Source organism: Anthonomus grandis, chromosome 3 (genome assembly GCF_022605725.1).
Source record: "Anthonomus grandis grandis chromosome 3, icAntGran1.3, whole genome shotgun sequence".
NCBI classification, from domain to species: Eukaryota; Metazoa; Arthropoda; class Insecta; order Coleoptera; family Curculionidae; genus Anthonomus; species Anthonomus grandis.
This window is the reverse complement of record NC_065548.1, coordinates 29,152,574-29,169,216: the sequence shown is the minus strand read 5'-3', so window position 1 is coordinate 29,169,216 and position 16,643 is coordinate 29,152,574. Positions and strand designations below refer to the sequence as shown.

Sequence of the window (16,643 nt, the reverse complement as noted above, 5' to 3'; positions counted from 1 at the left end):
ACGATATCTGCTCTTGTAATGATGGATGAAGAGACTTTTAGTAATTTTGTTGGGGCTGACCTTATTACTAAATTCGAATCATATGACGCCATTCTCATCAAAGAAGGATTTACTCCTGAGTTTTTATCTCTCCATAAGATGTGGAGTTTCTTCAGTTTCATCAACACAATCCAATGAATGAACCAAATAACTTTAAAAATGACACTGAAAAAAATGATGAATCTAGGCAGGAAAATCAAACTTTCAATGGAGAAATCGATTCGATTTCAAGTCAAGCTTCAAACAGTAAGAAAGTTCATGTAATTGCTAATGTACTTATTACGAATGATAATGATTCAACACAGACCATTTCTCCTGACATTGGGATAATTGAGCCTTCAAACGAACAAATAGGTACCGATTCGAAGAACAAGACACCTAGCTTTTCACCAATAAATACATTAAGTGACTTCCTTAAAATTCCTGATAAGCCTGAGCGCAAAAATAAGCGCCAAGTTGAACGTGTATCATTTGCTATAACTTCCCGAGCCTACCAGGAAAATTTTGAGGCTAAAAAGGCTCTTAAGATGGAGGAAGAAAATAAAAAGATTGAAAAAAAACGTAAAAGGGAAGAAAAAGCTGCAACTAAACCTAACCTAAAAAATAAAAAAGTTTGTAAATCAACCGAAAATAAACAAGATGCCGTCTGCTCGGTCTGTAAGAAACGCATAGCCAAAAGTAAACATTGGACATGTAATATTTGCCATAAAAAGTTTCATAACATATGTATCCCAAAAAAACATAAGGAGCATGTCCCCGATGTAGATGATTACGATTTATTCTTATGTCATAACTGCTACCAAGAAGAAAATGATTAAGATATTAATAGTGAGGAGAATTTTGAGGATTTAGAAACAGAACAAAATGTCTTCATTGGCGAATGAAGATTTAAGGATCTGGCGAGCATGGCAAATATAAATCATCTAGAAGAAGAGGAAGATGAAATGGTAAAAGCTATCGACTCGGAGGAAATAACATCTCCGACTGACATGTCGGAGAATATTTTAATTGACCAAAATCAAACAGAAAATGAGGGAATATACGAAAATAATCAATTTTATAGTCGGCGATGATCTAAGTAAATTAAACGCAGACAAAGAAAACGATGAGGACGAGAATTAAGAAGTGGATAAACTTTTTGCTTTATATAAAAATGAATATAAACATTTTGAATAATGATTAATAACGGAATTTGCCTATATTACATGTTAGTAGACTAAAAAACTGAGTTTAACTCGTTTTTACTTAAATAAAAAATTAAAAGAACGTACATTGCATATCGTTTTTTAATTGTCCAATAACTGCTTTCAGTGTATCCAAGAACTAGAAATTTTGTCCAATAACTAAGATTTTTGACATAGTCCCAGATTTTTTTTTGTAAAAAATAATTACTCCTTTATCTTAATCTTGTTAATACTAGTGTATAAATCCAATATATTTTTGATCCAAACTAGCAACCACTCAAGTCTCTAGGTAAAAAAATATTTTTTTTGCGTAAATTCAAACTTTGTAAAATCCTTAAATGTCCTTTTACTATTTTAAAAACTTCTATTTTAAAAATTAATGCACAAACCCCACAGAGTAGAATAAGTTAGGGAGTTAAATTGGGAAACTACTACATGCGAGGCTTGGTAGCAAAATGCGCCAGGAGTATGTTAAATTTTTAACTGACCTCAAGGTACCTTTTTTCTAAATGTTGCTATACATCATTCCAGCAAGAAAGTATCTGAATATTATTGTAAGTGTTTAATCAATACAGTATGACATCTATCAAGTATTTCACAGGAGGCAGTTCACCAAGAGAATATAAAAATCGATCGAGTAATAACAGACTTGACTTAATTTTAAAAGATAAGTAGCAGTAATAGAAGTAATTCCTTTTTAATTCTATCTAATTTTTTTTTTCCTAAAGTACTTTGATCGAAACATTATCTAACTGGCATTTAATAAAAACGTAGATATTGGTACTGCTGGATCCATGTTACGAACATCTGAAAAACTTCAATGTATTCTACTTCATGAGAAAATTACAACATCTACTTCATTGGTCAGCTGATTAGCTTTAGTTAAGTAGGATATTACAACGAAAATAAATATCTAACTATCTAAAAATTCTTGTTAGTGGTGTTAGAATTAATTTAAGCATGGTTATAGATTTAATTCTGACTATTGGTTTTCAGACATAAAAAGTGCAATGTAACTTTACAAGTTAACTTTGTGCAATTGATCAGCCACTTGGCTAAAGTGCTCTTGGTGGGGAAATTTATTAACAGAGTCAGAGGCAAAAATAAGTTTGCTCGTACAATTTTGATTCAGGTAAGGAGGCTTTTTCTCGTTACAGAAGAATATTAAACACCAACCTTATTAACAACATTTTCATAAACCATTATCGACAAAGATCATTCAAAGCCAAGCTAATAAAATATAACTTCCTATGTAACTAAATTAAACTATTCTTTTAACTCCTAACCTAAAAAAATAATTTACGTATAAAGAAAACTGTGACATAAACGCATTAAAATGAAATTTTTAACGAAATCCAAGCAAGGGCAAATTTTATCGTACGATAGAGTTATACCAGTTATAAATAAATTCAAATTATAAAAACTTTATAAAAAAAAACTTATTTTAAAGAACCTTAAATTTTGCCTGAAACACATTAAAAAAATAATATTTCTTTTTAAATTCTATTTAAACTTGGAAGTCTAAGAAAAATAATAAATACTAGAAAAAAAAAAGATAAAGGCAAATGTCTCGTAATAAATGATGGCGTTTCCAATTCTTAATGATGCAGATCCGGATCAAATTTCCGAGGAGCCGTATCTGGATTCTCTCGTAAAGGATTTGTTTCAAGAGGTCGAATTGTCTATATATATTTTTTTAAACATAAGACTATGATCTTAGTATTATAACTTAGTAATCTTTTCAGTAACTTTTAATTATTTTTATTTAGTTTTTTTTAAAGTGAATTTTTTCATGATAAGATTTTGTGTAAAAAACATTGATCCTTAGAAGTAAAATATTTCTCAGAACATACTATTCTGCGAAAATAAGCTTGAAACAAAATATAACTCATTAAAATTATATTTCTCTAGCCAAAAAGCTTTGTTGAAAATTTTCGCCGAATTTTCTTTGTTTCATTGTCGGGTATTAATTTACTTCCCTAGCTTTCTTAAGCCAGATTCTTGCTACGTCAAGAATGAGGTCTTGTCATTTAGCTTATCATAACTAAAACAGTTTGTCTTAAGATACCTGACAACAGTAAAGTTTTCATTTAAAATATATCCGTTTTATTCATTTAACAGAGGAAATGCATTTGTAGGTGTCTTTGAGATGTTATGTAATGCTAAGGTTGCTATTTATCTTTAAGGCTTAATAATAAAAAAACATTAATTTATTATCAAAAATATTTTTACGTGTTTAGATACATTCTGAAAATAATAATTTTTGAAATTTTTAAGAATCATCTAGATTAAACTAGTAATTTAATGCGTTTAATAATATTATGAGATGTTTTAATTTTGGCAAACAAAAAAATACATTTTAAGCAAATAAAACTATTCGTATAATCTATAAAAACAAACTTACACAAATTTTAAACAACAACCAAAATTATTTCTGTCGATTACATAGTAACTGATAGATTACATAGTAACAAACAACAATAATTGCAAAATAAAGTTCACAATTTAATTATATCAAAGATGATTTAAAAATCATAATTGTGATGAATTCTAGCAAAGGCAACTTAATATCTTAGATGTCTATTTTAGCCAATTCCTTTCCAACCGGTATTTGAAATGTTATACTCGTATATCGCATGTGTTCAAAAAGTAAAATTAGGATAGAAAAAGAAAATATTTACGTTCTAATAATTAGTACAGATATAGGTAACCCAAAAGTAACTGTGAAAAAATCCGAAAACTTTATTAACACAAGACAAGCCAGCCAAAATTAGGTTTTATACGAAAACTGGCAAACAATCGGCTCATACATAAATTTAACAAATATTTAATGAATTATATCATAAATAATATACGAGTTATAGCTGACATATAACAAACGTAGTATTTTAATAGAATATCAATGACGAAAATGATATAGCCAAGGAGTAAAATATTTGAAAAATGTAGAAGTTGGTGAAAGTGGTATTTTGAAATAGATTTAGTATGATGTGAGGTGTGTAACACTTCACGGCATTTTTCACGCATCGTGAAAATTAACCACAATTCCTTCTGTTTCAAATGTCAAATATCCATTCATGATATCTTATATACAAAGCCTTTCAGACCATATGAGCAATCCCCAGACTTTTAGAAGAAAAAAAGGAAACCTTAAACATCATTTAATTTAATATTGAACTTGTTTCCTATAGCCCCTTCTAATATACTCTTGGGGTTGGAAGAGATCATGCGCCCATTGCTAAGTGGGTAGTGATGAGATGGCTGTTCTCCAATAAGTCTCAAAAACTTTACAGATTTAACGACGTGTGAATTAGTGTTATGAAGTACAAAAGGCTCTAACGTATTTTTGTATAATAAGAGTTTTATTTTAGATAAACCCAGAACATGACCTTATATTTCAGGAGAGAGCATAGAGCACCGAGAGCATTTGCGAAAGTGTTAAAACTTCCATTCCTCAACATATAGAACAATGAAGACATTTTGCTATTAAGGCATGAACTTGTTGTTGCTAGTCTTAAATTGGATTCACAGAGAGGCCCAAAAATTTGATCTCATCTACTTCATTTAGAATTGTATCTTCCATTTTTAATATTATGAGTTTTAGATCTACTTGGTTCTGTCCCGTATGAAATTTAATATTGATATTTATAGTTTGTTTTTGTCGCATTTAAGTAAAAGCTATTACTAGCAAACCAGAAGCCAAGCTGAGTAAGGTTGGCTATATTACAGTTAGCCACAATTCCGATCGTTGATGTAAAGGAGAAAAAACACTGGACCTAAAATAGAACCTTGTGGAACTCCAATGTCCACCCTTGCCTCATCCGAAAACGCTCCATTTACCTCAACTTTGCTCAATATGGCCGCTGGTGAGTGGATTCCGCCCACTCATCAGCCACACCCCTGCCTTATACAGATAATTTATACATCAAGTGGTCGTAAAAAATACAGTCGATGTTCTACTGAGGTCACAAAACACCCCAACAGGACACTCACTATTCTCAAGAATAGTGACTGTCAAGAACATTACAGTAGAAATCATAAATTGCAGAGTTGGTGTACCTTTTGGTTTAAAAAGATCTGCACCTAAAACATAAACAACAGCTGCTTTTTCACGGTAATTCCGCGTCTCATAAGAAAAGAATCCATACTCACCACGGTATTCAAATACTTTTCTGTAAATAAACAATAATGCTACCGGCCGATAATTCTCTACATTATTTTTCGAATTTTTTTATATATTGAAACGATTTTGCTACATTTAATTTATTTTGGAAATTTATCTGTACTAAATGATTAAGTTAATAAGTGTACACAGTGGTTCAGCTATGCAATCAAATATCTTTTTCAGCAAATAACGAGAAATATCATCAAGTCTCGCGGACTTCCTAATTACATTCATCTTTGGTTTTAGGACTTAAAAATAGAGTTTCTTTCATATATTCCATATATGTTTGTATATGGTTTATAATATTTTATATCCTATAATCAGATATTTATATATCGACTCTTTCGATCTCAAAATAGGAAGCTTGTTTGTTTTTGTTTGACATAAGTGTTTAGAGTTTAGAAAATTTTTATCTCAAAAAATATGACGTGATTTACGTTTCTTGTTTATTTTTTTGCATTTTATACAAATTCTAGTTAGTACCTCTTCATAATTAGAGAAACCAGAAGTAAAGACAGTAGCGTCAGCAAATTCCGGATTAAAAGATGATACGACATAGTCCATGGTAGTAGAACTAGTTTTAGTTATTCCAGTAGATGCGTAACCTATATTGTATATTGTTACTAATGTTCGTTTCTAGCGACAATTTCTGGATAAATTTGCTCTTTTAATGAAAGACATAGTTCATTTGTTTTATGTCTTAAGGACTGAATATTTATCAGAAATAAACTAAGCTTATTATTGTCGGACTTTTCAGAGGGTGCTTGTAAAATATAAAAACATGTTAGTAGTCTAAACAAGGGTCAACGTGATATGTTGTTGCCAGACGATGCAATCTATAGGTTTAAATGGCAGATACCGTATCAAAGCACCGTCTCCTATTTAAACCTATAGGTAAATTAATACTGCGATGCGACGAAACCGGACTGGTTTTGCGACGTATTGTGTCGCATGTTCTAGTTTTGGCGCGCGGTGTCAAGCATTTTACACAATTAGATTTCCAATTGCGTGAAAGCTTTTTGAATTTTTTTTTGTGCATCCAGTTTTGCCACAGCGTATATCGCCTACATCCTATCCGGTAAAAACGCATCCGGTTCGGCCGCAGCAGCAAGATTAGATCGTATGTACCTGCACTAATTGCAACTAGAAAATGAGCAGATCAGGAAACACTTATTTTATCTTACATCCTTTCAAATTATTGCTATTTACAAACTATATTATTAAGTTATCTATTTTTCCAGACCGCTTAAAAAAGTATAAACCCAGTAATATAAGAAAACAGGATAATTTATTTTATGAACGCTCAGCGAAGTACTTTTATCGAAACAAACAATGCTCTTAATATATATCCTACTAAAAAAACGTTGAGGAGTTCTGGTTCATTCAATTAACAACTTCTAATGAATGCAAATTCGACACTAAATGGCTGGATTCAGAACGAGCAACGTATAAAACATGTAATTAATTGACATTTTTACCATTTTCAGTTGATGAAGTGGGAAACGTCACAAAAAGCTACATAACTGGAATACGCCAGGCCCAAATCACGTGCAAAATTATTGGTTTAAGAGTTGTGCTCAACATATCAAAAAAAACGACGTGCTCATGAATGCTCGGAATTTACCCAATTTTTTAACAGAAGGTACTACTTACTTTTTATCTAAGGATTGCCAAAACACTCAAGATCGGGCTAAACATCGACCAATAATATGCTTACCCACACAAACATATTTACAGACATTATAACCAGAATAGCATCATAACGAGTCCATGGACAGGATGTACCAGAGATGTTATAGGGTGTAAAGAACAGCAAATTATCGACTCCGTAGTTTACAATCAGGATTTAACAACAAGAGAACGTTTTTATAGCATACATTAACTGCCGAAAAGCTTTTGATACAGTTACACATAAATGGCTTATCAATGTAATTAAATTATACATAATAGATAACCACATAATTTCTTTTTTAAAATTCACTATGGAAACTTGGTGAACCTGAATACAACTCTAGGTGCCTAAGGGCGACTGCATTGGAACTAATATGATTACTATTCATAGGGGTATATTCCAGGGAGATTCGTTAAGTCAACTTTGGTTCTGCCTTGCCATTAACCCACTCTCTGACCAACTAAATTCAACTAGGTACGGATTTGGCCGAAAAAAGCATAAGAGACAACTAACGAGACTAAACCACCTACTTTATATGGATGATTTGAAAATTCTGGCAGCAACACGAAATTAACTAGATCAGAAAATTAAAACAGCGAAAAAATTAACAGTGAAAAAATTCTCTGATGATATTGGAATGACTTTTGGAGATGACTATGACTTTGTGTTTTTTTCTACTGATATAACTTTGTGTTTTTCTTTGTTTTTCGTCAATTCTATATAAGTCCGAACTGTAAACATTATTAAGAGTAAACTGCAACTAGGTGACTTTCACATACAAAACGGTCAGATAATTAATAGTTTTGGAATCCTACAAATATCTAGGAACGAAGCAGGCGCAAATAATAGACCATAGAACAATAAAGAATGAGCTGACTTCTAATATAATAAAAATGAATAGAAGACTGCGTTGACTCTTTAAAACAAGTCTTAATGGCAGAAACTTATTTAAAGCTACTAATATATATGGAGTCAGCTCATTAACTTACTCTTTGGGTATTATAGAATAGACTAAAACGGACATTAAGAACTTGCAAAGAAAGGCTAGAATACTCCTAACGAAAGCCAATAAGCACCATCCGCGCAGTACCGTAGAACAAACTGCTACCTCGACATTTGGGAAGGAATCAAGGACGAGGAATGGCCGACATAGGCAATCAGCTGACTCAGCAACTTAGTAGCTTGCAGGAAAGTAGATCTTTTTGTTTAAGAAAGGCTGAAACATCAGACATTCAATTATATTTGGATCGCACTGTACTTACAGACCAACGATTAAGTAACAATAGGTCTGACCTAATAATAATCGATAAAATTTCTAGGAAGACAGCCCTTATTGATGTAGTCCCCAATACTAAGTCCCAATAATAATAACCTAAGAGTGAAACATAATGAGAAGATTATTAAGTACAGAGATCTAGAATACCAGATACGAAGACAATGGGAATTAAGAGAAGTGCGGACAGACCAATTATTGTCTCAACAACAGGAGTAATATAGGATAAAACATAAAACTTCTCAGCCTTAAGGAAACCATCTATAAGCTAATGCAGAAGTCGATGCTATTATAGAGCTCATTGGAAACGCAGATAACGTCAACTAGTTTAAAAAACATATTATATTATAATTTTAGACTAGGTTTATTATTTATAAATAAAGGAAAAAATGATAGAGTCCGATAACATGGAAAGGACTCCATCAGAGCTTCATCCTTCTGATATCTGGGATAAGTGAATGTTCTCCTATCTCCCCAGGGGCTGATGCGGATGCCGTTTAACGTGAAATAATATTAATAATAATAACAATAATAATATTAATAAAAGGCTTATATTTATATATTTAAAATATTATAAACAGAGAGAAGTTAAATTTGGTGGCAAAGTCCAACTTGAAGTTACTCTTATACCTAACCACTTATAAAAAAAAAGGAAAAGAAGAAGGGAAAAAAATATGAATAGAAACGATTTAAACTTATTATTAAACCTAATCTATCCTAAAAACGAATGTTAAATATAAAAAAAATACATGCTTTAATAGTTCGAGAATGAGGAAATATATAATAAGAAAGAATATGTAATATGAAAAGAAAGAAAACTAAATCATGGTCTAGTTATAATGTGTTATAATCTTAGTAGTTGCTTTAAAGGCCTCTTGAAACTATCGACAGAGGAACACATGCTAATCTCATTTGGAAATTGAAATATTTCGCTGCATTATGGCTGAATGGCCATTTATAGAAAAAAGTTTTATTCTGTGTTATAACAAACTTATTAGGGTTTAATATCAAACAGTGTTTATTACAATTACATATTATCTATCACTTTAAGATCATCGTTGATAGGTGATTCAGCGTTAATACGGGATAGTCAAAATAATAATAAAGCTGCAGATCTTCAGCATATTGATGATGGCCTAGATACTTCCCTGGGGTACGCCCTGCTCAGCCAATATAAGAACCAATCCTTCAAGAAATGTCATTAAAAGACACCTTCGGCTGTCTACCAAATAAATAGATCTTAATTGAATTTAAACCACCCTATCCAAGACCAAAGTATATAAGTTTTAAATATAAAAGCTTATGACTTAGAGTATCAAGTGCCTTACTGTAATCAAGAAGCAGCAAACACGTGTGCTTATTTTTATCACAGAATATCATAATAAGTGCTAATGTCATACTACTTGAAGTGGCGTAGCAGTGCTATGCAGAGATCTAAATCTTGATTGGCTCGCAGGTAATATAGCATGCTCAGAAATATAGTAGCTGATCTGCTCAGAGATTATCTTCTCCAACAATTTAGAAAGAAATGGATTTAAAAAGAAATAGAACTTATATTTTGGTAAATTATACTGTTTATCGAGTTTAATGCTTGTTTTAACCAAACAATGATCTGAAATATTATCCAATAAGACATTCGCGGTATTCGTAATTGGCACTATTATGTCGAGGAATATACTGCTGTGCTTAGTAATTCTCTTGGTAATTCTAGGCTCGTTGACTGTTTGATGCATATAGTTAAACTTCGGTAAAAAGTTTGTAAGAGTTCCAAACTATTGGAAAATCAATCGACGTTAAAATAAGAACCAAAAAGCACACAATCAAATCAAAGAAGTAATTCAATCAGTGACCTCTCTAGGTTGATCAAGCATCTAATAAGATTCTCATTCGGTAGTCGATATAAAGATCCTTAGCAAATATTTTTTTCATGAATTTTAAGACTTATCCATATTTGTTAGAACTTGCCTAAACTACTACCGCAATGATCTTAATAATTTTAAACTTATAAGAGTTCCTTATGTAGAAAACAAGCCCACCTTCCATAGCATAATCTCGATTCCTTCTAAACAGTCTATACCCGTTAATATCCAGAGACTCAGTCGCAGCCTTCCCAAGTCCCAAGTCCCAGACAATCCAACAATGTCTTAATTTCCCCACGTCAACAGCCTCAAAAAAACAAATGCATCAACATTCGAGCACAATGATTGCTCATTAAGATGAGAAAAATTAATAAATGTAGTTTTAAGAATCATTATTATTCCATAGTAAATTTCTTGCAATAAAGCTATACACCCTGTATGTGCCAACAAGGTGTACGGCTAAGATAGCGCCTTAACTATACGAGGTAGAGCAAAAAGTTCTAGAGCAAAGTTGTAGGGTTGACAAAAACCTACGAACTAAAAATATTTTTATGTATACTGGGTGTGTCACAAAAAAGTTACTATAAAATATGATTTTTTTAAAATGGTACGCTCTGTATATTATGGTACTAAAATGTAAGGCAAAAAGAGTACTTTACTTTGGTATAACGCTTTTAAAATATGCGTGTGACGTTGCAACGTAATTAATTTTTTTATATAATTTTTTGCCTTTTAGAGGGTTCGTTTAAAAAATCATAATTAACTTAAAATGTATTCTGCGCCTATGAAACTTGTACCACAGTTAGTCTAGGGTACCTCACTTAGGCTGACTATGATAATTTGTAATTTTTTAATACAGGGTGTTTTTAAAGAACTTTCAAACTTGCTGAAATTAAATACGCAATATCTCAAATTTTTCAAATGGAACACCCTGTATATTTTTATCTAATTATGTTTGTCCCTCAACTACCTTCATTTTTTATTTAATATGTCCTATAGCTAAACCAAGTACTTTTTGAGATATTTTAGCTTTTCTGTAGAATACTATGCATAAAACGGGTAATCTTTAAGTTTTGATCAAGATTGCATAGAAACATTGGTTTAAACTTAATTATCAGAATATTAGTTTTATGACAGCAGTAGACAAGATCAATGATTTTCCTTCAAAAACCATTTTAGAAGTTATTATCAGTGAGTTAGTTAATCGATTTTTAATTTTTATTGTTCATTTTGTAATCGATATGAATTTTCCACGTGAGGAATTTGTTGATATGATATATGCCCTTGGAGCTGCTGAAAGAAGTAGCCTTTTGGCATCTGGAATTTTTTTATGATATTTATCTTATGATTTTTATCTTACAGGTGAAATGTATTTAAACTTTTTAGAAAATGATTTTAATGTCCTTCTACAAACGCTACCTGACCATGTTCGAGATAGAATTTGGTTTCAGCATGATGACGCTCCAGGCTCATTATAGCCATGCTGTTAGAAATTTTTTAAATGAGCATTTTGATGACCGGTGGATAGGGAGAGGTAGGCCGGTCCCTTGGCCCGCAAGGTTCCCAGATTTGACCAAACTGGATTTTTTCTTGTGGGGATATATGAAGGAAAAATGCTATTAAACAACTCCTACCGCAAGTGAAAATATGAAAAATAAATTTTGGGAGATTTTTCAAACTGTCACGCCAATTATGTTGGAAAAGGTTAATGACTTATTCTCAAAAAGATAAACGCTTACGTACAAAATTTAGGAGGTCATATTGAACACAATTTATAATAATTGTAATTGATCTTTAAAATTTAAAATTAGTGTAACAATGTACATTTATGCAAAAATACGTAAGTACCTACCTAGTATGTAATTTAATTTTGCTATTTTTTTAGCAGTTTAAGTGAATAATTGTGTTGGTTAATTTTTCAAGTATGTAATAATATTAATAATAATAATAATAATTGTAGGAAAAGTAATAATTCTAATTCTTCAATAATTTTTTCTAAGCAATCTTGATCAAAAATTAAAGAATACCCGTTTTATGCATTACAGAAAAGCTAAAATATCTCAAAAAGTACTTGGTTTAGCTATAGGACATATTAAATAAAAAATGAAGGTATTTGAGGGACAAACTTAATTAGAGAAAAATATACAGGATGTTCCATTTGAAAAATTTGAGATATTGTATATATTATAGATATTATATATATATAAATACAAAAAATATTTTTAGTTCGTAGGTTTTTATCAACCGTACAACTTTGCTGTAGAACTTTTTCGTACCTCGTATAGTTAAGGCGCCGTTATCTTAGCCGTACACCTTGTTGGCACACTCTGTATAAATTTAAATAAAGTCACTCTAATTACGCAACTATGACAATAATAAAGTTAACATATGTCGCCCAAACTATTTATTATCCTCTTAAGAATAGATTCTGCACCACAATACAAATGTGTTCAAAATTATAAAGAAAGTACTATTAATTATAGGTAGTATAGATAGTACTGACTATAGTAAACCTAGAGCAAAACAAGAGCGACAATGTAAGATCGACAAGGTACCTAGTCTATTTAAAAAAAATCGATAAATTTTAAATAGATTATATGTATATAATTATAAAAGTTATTATAATTTAAAATAGCTGCACATCGAGAAAGAAACCAGATTTCAAAGATATTATCACGGAAAAGGTAAATAGCATTCCACAGTACTTACACAGTAGAGTATTAGTAGATGATATCTAAAAGTAGCCCCACCCTGCAAATAACAGCAAATATGCAAAAAAAGAACATTTTATCTTAAGTATCACATTTCGGCAAATAACACCTTTCATTTCTCTTAGTTTTTGGGTCCAAATAATACACTCTCCCATCTGATGACCACGCCCTATTTTTACCAAATTTTTTTCTTGCTCTTGTAGTTTTTCATCGTTAAATCTTTAAGTATACACATGCGATCCTTTAAGACGATGTTTTGCCGTTAACATTTCATTCCTTTTCCAGCCAGAACAAAAATTAATGATTACAGACCAATATCATCTATAAAATGGCGCTCCAGATGAGAAAAATATATATAATACAATATTCAAATAGTTTTCGCTATACATATATAAACATGATGCAATGACTGACTTTTTTGCGAAATTTTTTATAGAGCCAGAATTGTTATCCTAAAATAGAATGCTTATTATCTATTTCAAACTGATGAATTTTATTTAAATTCCCACCATCAACAATAAATATTTAAATTTAAATATAATTTCAGATGTCCTGCTCTACAGGGACTTAATTCATTTTTATTAGGTAGTAAGTAGTTAGGTAATTGGGCTTTTTATTTTAATATCTAATTACTACTTAGTCCCACGATAGTCCGTGCATGATGTATGCTCTCCTATATTCTTTTAATATGAAACGAGTTAGTATAAACAAATTTGTCTGGCCAACTATAATATGGTGTAAAAAAAATGAGACTAATATTAAAGGTTAATCTATACAATAGTATATTCTTACTAAAAGGTGACTTAAAATAATGTTTGAAGTATGGTTAATATTTTATTAACCATATTTAAAAAAAACGAAGACTTCGCCTTTTTATGATATAAAATAAATTGTAGTAATTTCGTTTATATTCTAGAAATATAAATGAAATTACTACAACCCTTCAGTTATATTTCTAGATTGAATCTGAGTTTATCTTAAGTATACTGAGACTTAATTTATTACTTTTTAGTATTCAAGGTTTTAATAGCATTTTTTCATTTAGTAAATATTACACAAAAGTATTTTTTATAGGTTTTCACTATAATTAACTACTTATTGAAAAAATTACCCATAAATAATTCTATATAAAATTATACAACCAAGTACAGCTATTTATGTTGTTTTTTTTTTCTAGTCAATTTTATTCTAAATAATTTTGTTATCTTGTTTTATGTATATTGAATATGAAAAGACTGTTCTATGATTTTGCCAGTTAATAAAACAATATCGTTAAATTTATTTATCAGTTTCAGATAAATGTTCAAACATATTTTTAATGATTTTGGTCAAAAAATAAGAAAAGAATTGCTATTGTGAGCGCCGATTGTCAATAATTTTAAAAATGAAAAACTTTTTTTTATAGGTATACATGGTCTTAACACTCTAAAAAGAAGCATTTTATTTTGCTCAATTATGTAGAAATATAAAAATATCTTGTATTAGGCTAAAAATAGGGTAATTATATCGATAAATGGGCATACTAAAAGAAGGCTTTTTTTGCAAATGTTTAAATGTTTGCAAATAGGAAGTCTCCAATAAAAATTAGAGCGCGGCAAGCATTATTATATATAAGAAAAAACAAAAATCATCGAAATTTTTATTTCATTTTGTCCCCAAAATTTATTGCGAATTGTATAGAGGAGAATATTTTAAATGAATTTCATAAAAAATTATGTTTTTTATAGATAAAAATTGCAAAATCGTATCTTAGAAATATCTGTTAACCTGAAATATCTACAAACTTATTAAGAGTTGTGTGTATGGTCCAATATAACACTCACCTCACTGTGATAAATTCGAAGGCTCATAACGCTCGATATCTTAACGTAAATTAAATCTAAAAGAGTAGAAAAAACGCTACATTTATTTTCAATTAAGGATTTAAAAATATTTAACTAAGGACATTTGTTGTGAAAAAATTATATTTTTCCCATACTGTTAAAATCCTTTTTTTTTTTTAAATAAGTAATTAAGTATATAATTTACGTTTCTTATACTATACCAGATTGCAGATTCACGAAAAGAACTAAGAAGAAACTTGTAGATATGAGATTCAAACTACTAAGAATTTTATGGATTTTACTTCTTATTTAAAAATATTCACCAAATTTTAATAGTACAAATTCTTTTTATTAGGACAAAGACTTTAATTAACTTATACTTGAGTTTAAAAAAAATATTTTGTTGCTATATAAGCGCAGCCAAAAAATCCTTGAAATATACTTAAACGAATCAGGTCATTTCGTATTAAAAATGCATAGCTCTTTACGTAATTATGTCCATTTTATTATATATTCATCTAGCAAAGGGTCGCTCTTACCACTGAAGAGTTAGACTAAAAAGAAATAGGAAATACTACTTGCTTATAAATATTACATATTTTTTAATCAATTAATTGTTTCATATTTTTCTAATAATTACTTAAGTTTTGACATATTTTAACAAGTTAGCCAAAAAAAAAGATTCTTTTTTAACTGCATTTGGATAACCATTATATTAAGAAAATTCAATTTAAACAAATGTTTAATTTAATTATTGTAATAATTACTTGCTTTACTACTTATTAGAAACAAATGAAATTTAATGGTTTTTCCCTATTAGTCTAATCGAATTTAATAATTAGGTCTAATAAAAATTTATTAAATTTTACGTTTTTGTATGAGGGTTCCACTTAAAGTGATAAAGTTGAGCGCCAAATACCATTAATTGTATCATAATATGAATTTAATATTCAGAGGTTAGTTTATTGTATTGTTTTAAATTTTAACATACCACTATAATATTCAAACATATATCTTAGATTTTTCAATAATATATTGTTTTTTTTTATTTTACCCTTATTTATTTATTTATTTTTTAAAACACTAGATTTATATTTGAAACATAATTTTTATTTTTCGTTTGTAAACTAAAATAAACTAGTTTTTAACCCTTAGAGCTAATTTTTTTTGAATATTTATTAATAAAATATAATTACAATTTAAACAAAATACCATAAAAACATAAAAGTAAGATAAAAACTGTATTATTATTATTCCTACAAGAAATATTTAATTAATATTTACTTACAATAAAATGTCTATCTAGATATTCCCAAAGCAGTCATAAGAAGACACTATTTTCGAACAAAACTATTATCAGATTTTAAAAGTTTAATTAAAATAAATATATTTAAACCCTAAGTAAATTTAAATCCCGCAATAAAAATTACTTTATTTCTTTATTAATACTTCGCGTAAATGCCGGCATCCAGACACGCGCCACGTATAAATATCTGTTCCAGGAACTCCGACGCGACACGGCCAAAGAGCGACTGACTGAAATTTCGAATTTCGCTGCAATTTCGGGGATGCTGAAGCGCCAACGCTCTTTCGTCGGGATAGAGAGGGTGCGAATAGAAAGCTACATTATATTTTTCAGATAGCACGAGACGACCAGTTTACGAGATCGCCGAGATTTGTTGTATTTGTATACTTAAGAATCGGCGCCAATTGAATGGTTTCTACCGGAATTAGGTCAGCGGTTTAATTTTCGAGTGTTTTTTTTGTCGCGGTTGGTTATGAGTTCAAAAAATATAAAATAAAGCGTTCTCGAACACTTCTAGGTATATGTATCATAACATTTTATTTTTCCATTGGATTTAATTTTTATTAAAATAAGACAAATGCACCGGAGTAATGTAAGCAATGGAATAACAG

General features: G+C 29.9%; 1 protein-coding gene across 1 annotated transcript in view; it reads right to left on the bottom strand.

Moving 5' to 3' along the window:
* The window catches only part of LOC126734646 (glutamate receptor-interacting protein 2), a 1,148,906-nt gene extending 1,132,668 nt beyond the window's left edge, over positions 1-16,238 (bottom strand). The window contains exon 1 of the mRNA XM_050438344.1: positions 16,015-16,238. The gene's annotated coding sequence lies outside the window, so the exon portion shown is untranslated. The remainder of the gene's footprint in view (positions 1-16,014) is intronic.
* Positions 16,239-16,643: the final 405 nt, after the last annotated feature.